Here is a 12,386-nt window from a genome sequence, read left to right on the forward strand (position 1 = left end):
CTCTGTTTGTCTTTCCCCCCTCCCTACCTGGAAATAATTTCCATGTGTGACAAATCATAGCACTTGCGTGTCATTTTCATTACATTCATTTATTTTTACGCACAAAACTTTTTCTCTCCCATTTTCTTCAAGTAAAAGTGGAATGTGAAAAGACTGCCGGTGTAGCCCTATCTATGCAGCAATAAGTCCTACTGAACGCAGTGGAAGATACTCCTAGTAAAGTGTGAACAGGATTGCTACCTTTGTCTTCCTCCTTCTCTCCTTTTTAAAAAAAGTGTGCACACTTTTCAATGAATACCTTATGGGATTTTTGTTTGCTTCCTTCCTCCGCAAATCACTTTGGGATGAGAGGAATTAACGCAACTCTGTGCCATTGTTCTGTCTTAATTAAACCCAGAAAGGGGGAAGAAACAGAATCCAGAACAAAGCCATGAGACTGCATTCCTCAAAAACCAAGTTAAGCATCAGAGTAAATAAACATGCATGACAACCACACACTACAGAAACAATATCCATACTATTATAATGCTGAATGGCTATCTAAAGAAGCAACCAGAACCATTTGTATTACACGGGAGTTTCATTACCGACCTTGACATTTAAGGCGCACATTTCACCTTTGAAAATATTGTTCCTTAGTTTCTTTCTGTCAGGCAGCTTTTACCAGTTCAGTGGAAATTCTTAGTAGCTGAACACTTCTCAGTAAACGAAATTTTCAAAGGGAGACCAAGAACAATAGCACAAGATTTAAGATAATTCACAATAGTAAGAGGTTCATGAACTCTGATGCTCTTAATACCATTGCATCCATGCTGTTGTTCTGAACAAGTGAAGACTTGGCCTCTTCCTTGGATTTTGTATAACCTGGTAGGTGATGGAGAACAGATGTTCGCTTATAATATAGCCACTTGGCCATCCTTTGTCTGACATAGTATGGCTGCCTACTCTCAACTTATGTGGGGGTTACACACTCTCCCTGCACCTCCAAACACTCTTCCAAGATGAGTACAATGGCGGGTGGGATTGCCAGTGGGTTTTTTCCTAGACGCCTGCCCGCTTTTTTGCTGTTGTTTGTTTTTCAGCCAAGTGCATAAAATTGAAGTCACACAAGTTAAATGTACATAAGTTGCAAGTTGGCTGTACTAGCCAACGAGTGGTCCGCAAGCCAGATACAGCCTCTGAAACAATTACATCTGGCCCTTGATGTCACCATAAAGCTTTATAGAGAGATGGTTAGAAGTGTGCACTGCAGTTTGTTTCATAAGGAGAAATGTTCCGGGAAGCTGTAAAAATGGGGAAGGGGAACTTGCAGCCCTCCAGATGTTGTTGCAGTACAACTGCCACTGCCCTGATGACTGACCATGCTGGCTGGGGCTGATGGGAACTGGGATCCCAAAATACCTGAAGGCCCACACATTGTCTTTTCCAAATGTAAATGATATTCTATGCTTTATTTTTTACTCTCTGTTTCTGTAATAAGGAAATAAAAAAATATAACTTTTATTTCTAACAATAGGTGGTACTTGCATGAGCTACAATTCTCAAAGACAAGCCTACACTGAGGTTTCTCTTCACCTAAAATCCTTATGAGCCTTCTCCCAAGAATTAACCATGAACCTGCACTACACAACAATAAACCTTTAGACCCACAGACTGGACAATGTTATTTTTAATTACAGGACTGATTGCATGACCCTTCAGATAGACACTCATTTCCAGACTCATCTTAAGCCAACATAAATTCCCCTCAGTCTGCAGACAATTCTCACAAAGTAAAAAAAAAGTTTTTGCGCCCTTTCTTCTGTTACTGACTGACCTATGCACATTAAACAGATTTCTGTCCACAGTCTGCCAGGTAGATTTATAAGCCCATGCAAAAGGAGAACTAGGAAAAGATAAGAGAGTCATATTCAACTCAGAGCAGACCAACTGAAATCAATGGATTTATTTTTAATTGCGTTCACTGATTTCACTGGGTCTACTCTGAGTAGGATTTAGTCATGGACTAGAGGACCCTCAGGGTCCCTTCCAACTCTATGGCTCTGTGATTCTCTATGAATACAACTCTGCATCTTCCATAGAACTTCCTATGTGGTAATAGTTTTCAATTTAATTCTCTAGCCAAATAATCTCAGCTTTTCACTGACTATGCTAATACTCATCATTCATATGTGACCCAGGAACAGCTAGATCAAGAGTAGGCAGCCAGCCTGGTAGCCTCCAAATATTTTGAATGACAACTCAGAACATGCTGGCCATTGGGCTATGCTTGCCAGGGCCAGAACATGTAGAGGCTTCCTAGAACTTGGAAGCGCCAACATCTGGCTGCTTGTCTGGCTACAGAATTAAATTGAAAACTATTACCACATAGGACTGCATATGGCCTTGGGGTTGCCCACCTCTGTCTTTACCTCCTAACAAATGTGTCTTTTGTTTCAGACAGAGGTGGGCAACCCCAAGGCCATATGCAGTCCTTGGCCTAAATTCATGTAGACCTTAGCCTAATTTTGAAAGCCCTCTGCAAGTTATCAGTTCAGATCTCTGGCAAAAGCATTCAGTTCCTCGCCTGCTGGGTGAAGAAATGGGAGAGGGAGAGAAAGAGGAAAAAAGAAAGAGTGTAAAAAGAGGTGGCCCTGCCCACTTTTGGCTCTGGTCCTGCCCACCACTGGTATGCAGCCCCCTAAGGATAACCCCCAATAAAATGTTGCCCTTGACAGAAAAAAGAATGCCTCCCCACCCCTGATTAAATTCTACTCTCAATTTAGTAGATGGTAACTGATAGCATGCAGTACCTAGATGGCCGCACTGCCTGGGGACAGACAGTCAGGTCATGCATCCATAGCAGTGACCACAAGAGGAATGACCACTAGGAGGGACGCAGAGAAAAGAACCGCCATGGTGCATCTGTAGCAGCACAACCAGACGCCTTCATCTGCCCCACCTGCACCAAAACATCTGCCTCTCATATCAAGTCACTGCAGCCACAGCTGACACTGCAACTATCCAACAGTTTGACTTCACCCCCAAAGGCTCATTCCTCCATTGTCTCCCGAGACCAGATGATGCCAACAACGACAGCCTAAATGATGGTAGAGAGCGCAGTCCCAGCCAGTGTGAAAATAAAAAAGGAGAACTAGATCTTTCAGGTTTGGTTGTTCAGGTATTCCTGAGCTACACTCAGTTAGAAATCTTTGCAACAAACACAGAAAGAATGTCTTCTTTTACCACCCAGGCTATTACATCAGATGTCAGTACTGATTTCTTTTTTGGAACAGAGCAAGGGAGAGAGAACAGAATGGGGACACTAGATAAATTTGTTTTCAGCTTCGTTTGGGCATTTATTTTTCAAGAGCACCAGAGCCATTACCACATGTCGGCTTTAAAGAAACTATATTCAGGCTCACTCCGCATCTCTCAGCTTTGCTGCACTGTTTTCAGTTGCTGGGAATAAGACCTCCTAACTCGTTGATTCAAAGAGCTAATGCTGAGAGATTGGTTCTGTTCTTTATCTGAAGCCACCATCAAAAAGAACCTCAAGTGGCCCATCCACGCAGCCGAATGTGCCAAGATTTTGCTATCATCAAAGCAGGAGAAGGCGGCAATAGCTTCCCAGAAAGTGGTATTTCAGAGCCACTTTGCTTCTAACACCCTGCTGGATCAGGCCAATGGCCCACCTATTCCATCATCCTCTTCTGACAGTAACCAACCAGATGCCCATGGTAAGCCCCAAAGCAGGAGAAAAACCACATGTGGACAAGTCCATACAGGTACCTAAGGTAAAGGGTAAAGGGACCCCTGACCATTAGATCCAGTCGCGGCTGACTCTGGGGTTGCGGCGCTCATCTCGCTTTATTGGCCGAGGGAGCAGGCATACAGCTTCCAGGTCATGTGGCCAGCATGACTAAACCACTTCTGGTGAACCAGAGCAGCGCACGGAAACGCCGTTTACCTTCCCGCCACAGCGGTACCTATTTATCGAACTGCTTTCGAACTGCTGGGTTGGCAGGAGCAGGGACCGAGCAATGGAGCTCACCCCGTCGTGGGGATTCAAACTGCCGACCTTCTGATCGGCAAGTCCTAGGCTCTGTGGTTTAACCCACAGCGCCACCCGTCCCTATACAGGTACCTAGAATGATGAAAATTATGTGAGCTCCTATCTCATGAAAAAGTATTTGCGCTTTTGCTAGTGGGAGCTGGGTGTGGGGAATCTCCTCATCAAAACAGGTATAAAATTTGTAGATAGGAGAAATTTCCTGTAAAGAAAAAGAATTTTAATAAGGGTGCAAATTCATGCAAAAGCGCTATTTTAATACCATTAAGGCGATATGGAAATTCTCCCTGGCTAATGGTATGCATTTAATTAAAAGCATGCTAGAGTAGCTCAGCATACATTTGGAAATATACTACAATATTCTTGGGCAATTTTTGCTGACTCCACAGAGCATGATAGAGCTTGCATGTATTATACAAAATAAATCCAAGCAATATGGTAAAATAGAGTAATAAATGCAATTAAAGATGGAAGGCTGCAGAAACAAATATGTGAATGTTATGAATAAGCCTTTATATTTGCTATAGGAATAGAATTGGGCAATAGACCCAATTGCTTTGGGAACAATAATTCTGACATAAAATTGTTAGCACCAACTGTCCGCTGAAATGGGTTGCTTTGTGCAAGGAAAACAGGGCGCTTATACTGTATGCAGAGAAACTCACTTTAAAAAAAATACAATAAAACTAGTCAGATTTTAAGCTTTCCAGTAGCATAATAAATATGAATTCCATTGGGGAAAAACAGAAAATGAACAAGATTAGTGCTAGCCCTACCTAGAGTAGAACTTCTGAAAAAATGGACACAGTAGTAGTAGTAGTAGTAGTAGTAGTAGTAGTAGTATTAATTCAACTTATATCCTGCCTTTCCTCCCGAAGGAGTCCAGAGCATTAAACACACAACAAAACAACTTTAAAAAAAAAAAGCCTTCTAAAACCAGATAAAATGTTCTTTCCTGTTTACCCAGACATTTTAACTTCCTCTTAAAAGTCCACAGCAGTTTGTACAGGTTTATATGTTCACTTTCACATGCTTAACAAACAACTGTTATTATATGAAAACATTCAGGTATATCAAATGACTCCAAGCTTCTCCCCTGCTTTTCATTCTTAAAAAGAATACATAAACCAAGCCAGTTCGGATCTTATCCACCCCCAATATTGCCTCTTTAAAGACCTATTCTTTGCTAAGACCACATCATTTCCTAAAGTGTAACAATTATCAAAAATCATGAAAAGCAAAATTATTGTTTTGAAATGTAAAGTGCATGCAGAATAGCATGTCCCTTTTCTGCTCAGTAACTATGGATGCTCTAAGCAGTCAGTCACATATGGACAGCTTCTAACAGCTTCTCCAAATACTTCTTTGTTCTTGAGTAATGAAAAGAGGGTCAATGGGAGTCAGTGATTTACAATCTCATTCACTGCATTAAATTGTTTTCATATGAGTTATTTTTTCCATCTTGTCTTTAAAAAGTTCCAACTCTCCATCTCTAAATTGTTTCCATATTTTTAATAATGCGTCATCTGCTTTGCCTTATCTGACATAAAATGTGTAGAGGTGCCCACATCAAGAAAACATTGCAACTTAGTAAGAAAAGAAAAGTCCACCATATCCTTTCATCTCTTAATATTTTGTTGGTAAGAGGTAAAATGCAGTACCCCAGTCCAAAGATCTGTGTTCAGATATGAATGCAAGCGGATCTCATAGTATACAAAGTAGAAGGGTATCTGCAGTGATTTTCAATGATGGGATGTCATGCACACAAAAGCCTTGTTTGCATGTCACTTTCAACCCCAGTTAAACTGAACTATGGTTTAAAGGTGTGCATGCAATATAGTGGTGTACAGAACTAAAAACCAAAGCTGCCCCTGTGGCAAGCTAAGCCACGGTTTGGCTTGACATTACGCCTGAATCCCAGTTCATGCTTTGCTTCCCCCAAACAAACCATGAGCGGCAGGCAATTCATGCTCTGCTGGGAGATAAACCAAACACAAGCCCATATTCTGACATAATGCTAAGTCAAACTATGGCTTTGCTTGCGGTAGTGCAGCAGGAACATGGAAGGAGCAAAGCGCACACCGCTTTAATCCCGTGCACCGGCATAATACATGCTCGCCTTCAAATGATCATTTAGATTCCCTATGGTTTAAAGCGACCTGTGAGCCAGGCCACAGAACTATCTGTTGTAATGTATAATGAAGCAGCGTATTGGGGGAACCTGTAGCCTAGAAAAGATTGCTAGATCATGGTGGAAGTCTTCCACTGACTCTGCAGGCATACAATTTCTTTCATCAACTTTGGGACACTGAATCATATAGCTTTCATATTTTATTTTATTATTGTTCAGTCTATTCACAAACATACACAAAAATCCTCCCTCCCAGCCCAGCTACAACCATCTCTTAATGCAAAAACAATGTTTGACTGAGAGTTGAAACCCCAAGACATCTTCACCCAACAGCCACTGATGTAACCCTTCTGGTTACTCAGTACATATTACTGGCTTAAAATTCAGCCAGGTCATTCTTTTTCCCAATCCAGATTAAAGCTTGCTTGCGGGGGAAAGACATCAAAATGCAGTATTTCATAGGAATGGACAGTGCGGATAAGGATTGTGGCTAATGCCATGTGTACAAGATTTCCCAACCTAGGGGTGAGAGTAACAGGAGTCAATGGAAGTGTGTCTGATGATGACCCTTGTATTTTTGACAGTGTTAGAAAGTTGATATTACTACTTGGGGACAATCAGAAGTTTAATGGTAACATGCTAGTGCCCTTAACCACCTGTACTTGTCCAGGTAGCATGTTCCAAGGCCAAATGGGAATCTATACCTTTCAGCACAAAGATGCAATAATGAAATTACTCCTGAGATTCAAGTCTAGAGCTATCCAAATAAAGATGGTAGAGATTACTATTCCAGTGGAGTTGCGCCTCAAAAGCAGCAAAGGAATAATGCCATCAGAACAGCAATAAAAATATTCCAAATACAAAAATTAGTGTCAAGTAACAGGATATTTTATTATTGCACAACATACATGGTGCCAAAGGAGAAGAAACCAGTAGCAGGATATTTTATTATTGCACAACATACATAGTGCCAAAGGAGAAGAAGAAACCATACCCAGATGTCATGATGTTGCTTGCAAAGATGTGTTTAAATAGTGTGTTGCAATTTTCCATTCACTTTAATATTTGAAAAATGAGTGATTTAAAAAAAAAAAAGAAATATAAACCAAAAATGCTTTTCAAGAGAAATCGGCAGTCAAAACCCAAAAGTACCAACCTTCTTTTTATATGCGGTATCCAAGGAAACTAACCTAGTTAATCTAGCAACAACTTTTCCTGCTAAATTTAAATGTCATTTAAGCCTAAATGCCGCTTTTAAATTGTAAGCCTATAGGCAGGGTTTGTTCGTTTAAAACTTAATTATGTTACCACACCTGGCTTTTAACTTAATTGTGTTGCTGCACCTGAAGTCATATTCAGTTTAATATTTTTGAAGTGTTTGGCACTGGCAAAAATGACCCACACTCTACACCCCAAACTTTACAAGCATAAATTGAAATGTTGTGGTATCCAATACTGCCCGCGCCCCCCCCCCCCACTTGTTGGAAGGCATCTGTCAATGGAACAAAGAGTGGGACACTTTTGCAATCATCAATGCAAGCCCCAACTGCTGAGTAAATCTACATTAGAAATTTGGACAGCCGGTATAGCAGCTTTGGGGAGGACTTCAAAGGGAAGAAATTGTCAAAAATTGCCTCCCTACCTGTTCTGCTGATGGCTGCCTTTCATCAGCAGAGAGAACAACACTGGATAACTAAGCACACCTTCAAAAGCCTTTTCTGTGCCAAAAGAGGCCACGGCAGCGAAGATGCTCTGCTAAACCTTAGATTTATATACCAAGTAGGATTACTTTTACTGATCAGAATCCTACAGAGCAGATTTAAAAATAAAAGGATTTAAAAATAAAGCTGTAAGTCTCTGAAAATCAGCTTAGCCAAAAACTATAATAATACTTCCACAACCATGCTTGTACGGGTAAGAAAATAAAGCAAACATGGTTGTAGAGGCAAAGAAGTATTTGAGAAAAACTGATCTACATGTACTGCCAGATTAATATGGTGGCACAGGGGAATGCTATTTCGGAGATACAAAGGAAAACACTTTTTTTCAGTTGTTCCTTACTCAATAGCAGTGAGGGATCCAATGAGATGCCAGATATTGTGTGAGGAAAAGTGGTATTCAGGTCCATTTTAAAAAACGACGGCAGCTGAAAATGAGAAATACTTGGAAACTTGCGCTCCTGGCAGATGTTGGCGGTGCACCAGAATAAATGTCAGAGAACCTATGAAATCCAGTAATACTAGAATAACTAAAGTTCTGTTACTCACAAAGGACAAAGATGTTCCAAGAACAACTTTCCAAGGAGTTCTTTGTTGTTCCTGTGCAAACAACTTTTGAAAACTGCAACTAACAGATAAAAGTACATCAGTGAATTATTGACCGTTGCCATTTGGGTTTCCGTTCGGAGGGTATATACCCAAACTTATGAGGCAACAATTCATGAGGATTCAAGTATTGACACATTTCGTTTACATAAACCAAATGCTGTAATGGCAATCATCTCGTGTCTGCTTAGTTGTGCAAGAGATTTTTTCATGAAGAACAGAACGTTAGCCATGGAGGCCGAAATACTAAGTGGTAAGTTAGCAACGATCACCTCAAGTGGTTGTGTCTAGTGGCTCTGAGCAATGCATTTTCACAGATTCCAGCAATCAAGTGATACTGTACTAGCAATCGCAGACGTACTGTAACCATACTGTAAACTCATCTTTAAAATAAACATCTTAATTTTTGCTTTGAGATGGAAAGGATATGTGCAAAGAAAATGCTTAGGAAGAGCACGCAGTACAAAACAGTCAAAGCAGTACAAAACAGTACAAAGCAGTCAAAACAGTACAAAGCAGTCAAGGCTCCAACCACTTTGTGAGCAGCAATGAGACTGCCCCAGCCTACAGTCCGAATTTTCTGTCTTGGTTCAGGCCCATGACATGATAGTGAAGCCAAAGCACAATCATTCCATTTAAAAACAAAACAAAAAACAACCCAGCATGCAAAAGTGGCAATGCAAGTACACCCGTTCAATAAAAGAAACTCTTCAGAAGACTTTACAGGGACAGTCAAGTGATGGATTCCATCCCCTACCCAACTTCTAGTGCACCCCTTATCAGCTTGATGAGCCTTTTCTTTAAGGAGAATTTTATTGTATGCAACCAAGGTGAACACCATCCTCTACATACCCAACCAATCACTACGTTCTGCAGAGGGCATCCTGCAGATAGGATCCTATCTGGAGCGCCGCTCTCCACAATGCCAGAATCAGGCCTTTAGTGTAGCGGCACCGACCTTTTGAAACTCTCTCCCACTGCCTATTAGATATCAAATGTCCACCGTCTCTATTGTCTTTCAATGTTTCTCTTTCAACAAGCTTTCTAAATGGAGATATTCATCCCACTTGGTACTTGTACTGGTTTACTGCTTTTATGTAAGTGTTGTCACTGTTTTAAACTTTATGTTGTTGTTGGCATCCGTCTGTCTTTATATATTTCTGGCATCATTTTTTAAAAAAGTTGTTCTATATGTTGTTTTAACAGTTTTTATACATGTACCCGTTTCATATATGTTTTTATTGTACTGCAATATGCTTCTGGATACAGTGTGGTAAGTGATTCATAAATGAAACAAACAACATTATTTGGAGGCTCTGAGTGTTGACTTGTTTATCTCAATGGGTAAGAAACACAAATTAGTAGCAGGAATATTTTACCCGAACAGTTAGTAAGCAACCTTACTCTCTATCACACCAAAATGTGGTGTGTGTGTGTTTTTAAAAAATGAGCTTTTAGAAGACAGCAGGAGGGAAAGGGGAGATTTTATACCATATACAGCTTCTTTTGTGCTTTGCATCTTTTGGGATTCTAAACATCCCAGCGCACCAGTTACTTGGCATTCAACAGGCAACTTCTTCACGTTTACAGTCCTCAGGCAGGAAGAAGGAAACAGCTACAGAGAGCCTTTCATCATCACCACTAACCGTATAGAACTTTCATGTCAAAAATGCTTTGGAAAACGTATCCGTCTTTATCAAAACATTGCAACCAATGACGTGGGCTTCCTGTCCAATCTTTGAATTGGACAATTTTTTCAGTACCCTTTGGAGACTTTTCAGAAAATAATCTGATGACCTAGAAAGTGATCTAATTGCTTGTATCTAGTAAACAAAGTTAACAGCTTTGAAATTGGCCTGGTATTTATTTGCAATTAGCTCATCGTTTCTAATCAATTTATGAAACGGAAAATTTTCCAAGGAAAAATAAACCACACACGGCAAATTCCACCTTGCATCACTGACTGTAACAAGCTAACTATGGTTCATACTGGCAGGCAACAGAGGTTCAACCAGAGTTGAACTCCTTGTGCCAAGCTCAAATGGCCCATTGGCTGCCACAGCCACAATCTTTACAGCGGGGTTGACTAGCACTGGACTTTGCTGTATGCTGCACCTTTGATTTTTACCATTAAACATGCAAGTCAGGCATGAGGAACCTCTGTCCCTGCAGATGTTGCTGGACTCCAACTACCACTAATCCCAGCCAGTGTGCCCAATGGCCAGGGATGTTGGGGACTGAAGTCCAGCAACATCTGGAAGGCGACAGTGCTTCAGGGCAAACTTCACATTGTGTTTTTCATTTACAGTTTCACATGACCCTGCAATACAAATGTTGCAGGCTATTTGCCAGGAAGAGCCTTAAGGCAGAGTTCATCCGCCCGTATCTTAATTGAAAGCACTAGCTGTGGCCAAGGTTTGTTCTTGGCTACAACTCATGGTTAGCAAGGAGGGAGCTTAATTAAACCTCTGAAATTCAGTAATACTTAAAAAAAGCTATTCCAGGATAACAGAAGTGCCGAGTTCTGCCCAACATGGGGGGGGGGGGGGAGTCACACACATGTGACATCACCATGAGGTCCTACTAGGCCCACTGCCATGGCGAGGCCCAGCAAGGCCCTCTGCTGTAAGACCCAGGCCCTCAAGTTTGGGGGGCTTCAGCCCCGTCCCAACAGACTCTACGGGGCTGAAGACACCTGTGGAGTTGGCGCCTCTGCGGGATAACTAATAATTAAAAGCAAAAATATGGAGGATGGGGCTCTCAATGGCTACCTCACTGTCTGAGGCACTGGCCCTGTAGAAGGTTTCCAACAGGCACCTGGTTAGCCACTGTGAGAACAGGATGATGGACTAGATGGGCCACTGGCCTGATCCTGCAGGACTCGTCTTATGAGCACTCTTGAGATCCATTCATGTATTTTCGTTGTACTTTTGTTTTTCAATAACAAGAGGCACTGTTTTACATTTTCTTTCCCCGGCACCACAAATGTGGCCCTCTCCCTTGGATCAATTTGCTGCATATGTGAACCACGAGGTCAAGTTATTCTGGAGTCCAGATGCATTTGATTATCTTGAGAAGTTGTAGCCTAATTAAAATCCCTCACCCACATCTGTTTCCTTGCAAGATTTAAGTGTTTTACCCCTGCAAGAGCAGCAGCAAATCTACAACCAGCCCCAAATCACAGGCACTAAATCAATGGACATCTAGGAGAGGACCCTCATCTGCTCCACATATGTAAAAATGCATTGATAAAGATAAGATATCTGGCTCTCACTCAGCCTTGCATGTGCTTTACATTAAACCCAGAAAATGCATATCCTTCAACCCAGAGTCCAAATCTCGCATCTGGTACAAAACATCATTTGTACTTCTTCAACTAATACATATGTCGGTTTTCACTAAGTAAGGACTGGGATTCCTCACCAACATAATTTTTAAAAAATCAAACTTTTCACAGATCACGCAGCAGTTGCTTGTTTTTTAAGTCAATTTTTTCATACCATGCAAAATATGAGCAACTGGTATTCTTTCATTATGAATAATGAAACATCAGGCTTCACTTAGGTATTCGCCGAATTCTATCTCTCTATGTCTGAAACTGATCTAATGGACAGTGACAATGTATTTGGTTCTGAAAAACTGAAATAAATTCATTATTTGTTTTCTAGGTTCTCTTAACAAAGGAAACATTTGCTGTTTCTGTTTTAAGCCAATATAATTCATACAGGGATCAACTATTCAGGTACATATATCACTAGTTTTCTTCTTTTTAGTCTGAGGAGAGATTTAAATGAAGAGCTGAGTTGACAATGCTATGAACATGTAAGTCAGTTCTCTTTTTATATTTATGTCTTTCTTTATTTGATCAGTAAATACAATG

General features: G+C 40.9%; 1 protein-coding gene across 17 annotated transcripts in view; it reads right to left on the reverse strand.

Moving 5' to 3' along the window:
• Positions 1 to 12,386, reverse strand: part of ADAM22 (ADAM metallopeptidase domain 22) — a 204,640-nt gene that overhangs the window by 86,055 nt on the left and 106,199 nt on the right. The window lies entirely within an intron of this gene.

Source organism: Podarcis filfolensis (assembly GCF_964270895.1).
Source record: "Podarcis filfolensis genome assembly, chromosome: 12".
Lineage (NCBI taxonomy): Eukaryota > Metazoa > Chordata > Lepidosauria > Squamata > Lacertidae > Podarcis > Podarcis filfolensis.